The sequence below is a fragment of the Anneissia japonica genome, unplaced genomic scaffold (genome assembly GCF_011630105.1).
Source record: "Anneissia japonica isolate Jap-2015-1 unplaced genomic scaffold, ASM1163010v1 scaffold828_len1038_cov99, whole genome shotgun sequence".
NCBI classification, from domain to species: domain Eukaryota; kingdom Metazoa; phylum Echinodermata; class Crinoidea; order Comatulida; family Comatulidae; genus Anneissia; species Anneissia japonica.
Window position 1 is genome coordinate 1 of NW_022730063.1, and position 806 is coordinate 806.

General features: G+C 42.6%; 1 non-coding gene across 1 annotated transcript; it reads right to left on the reverse strand.

The window, feature by feature from the left end:
- Positions 1-673: 673 nt before the first annotated feature.
- Positions 674-792, reverse strand: LOC117114771. Its single transcript, XR_004446443.1, has one exon. It is a non-coding gene; the product is annotated as a 5S ribosomal RNA (ribosomal RNA).
- Positions 793-806: the final 14 nt, after the last annotated feature.

An 806-nucleotide genomic window follows, 5' to 3' on the forward strand; every position in this document is an offset into this window, starting at 1 on the left:
AGTTAATCTCGGCATATAGCATAATTATCCAATCCTGAAGCTCTGTGATTGATGACGTTTCATATGAACGCGCGCTTGTCTGGCGGGGATTTCTTCTAACTCCCCTGACCACTCTGCTGCGCGAGTACATTTTTTACAAACACCGGTGTTGAACAATAAACCATTTTACTACCGTACGGGACTAACTAAGATGCTTCAGACAGAAGAAGACTGTCGTGTTGTTCAAACGACCCTCGAATCATAGTACCTGTATGATTTTTGAAGGCATAAGAGTGCGATTTCCGGGCAATTTAAGAGGTCCATATTCTCAAAATGTTTGCATCTCAGCCTCAACTATGGTGGGCCTGAGGTCGTGTGGACTCTCACGCACTCTTACCGCCAAATCGTGCATCCGCCCCAATCAGTAGGCTAGAATATCGTATATGTTTTCATTACATTTGTTAAGACACCACCCAAACACTGTATTATAAGGCTACACCATACACTTGTTGTGGCCCTACTGCTCAGTGCAAGGCCCAGGTCCTTTTTCTTTTATTGAAAAGTTGACGATTATAACGTGCCAAAATAACGTACATAATGAAACTCTTAAGAGAAAAAAAAAAGAAAGAAAAAGAAAAACATTTTTAACGAACAATAAGTAAACATCAATCGATTTGGGGGAGAAAATGTAAATAGTCTATGGCACCCGGTATTCCCAGGCGGTCACCCATCCAAGTACTAACCGGGCCCGACGTTGCTTAACTTCGGTGATCGGACGAGAACCGGTGTTTTCAACGTAGTATGGCCGTAGACATGTGGATGATATT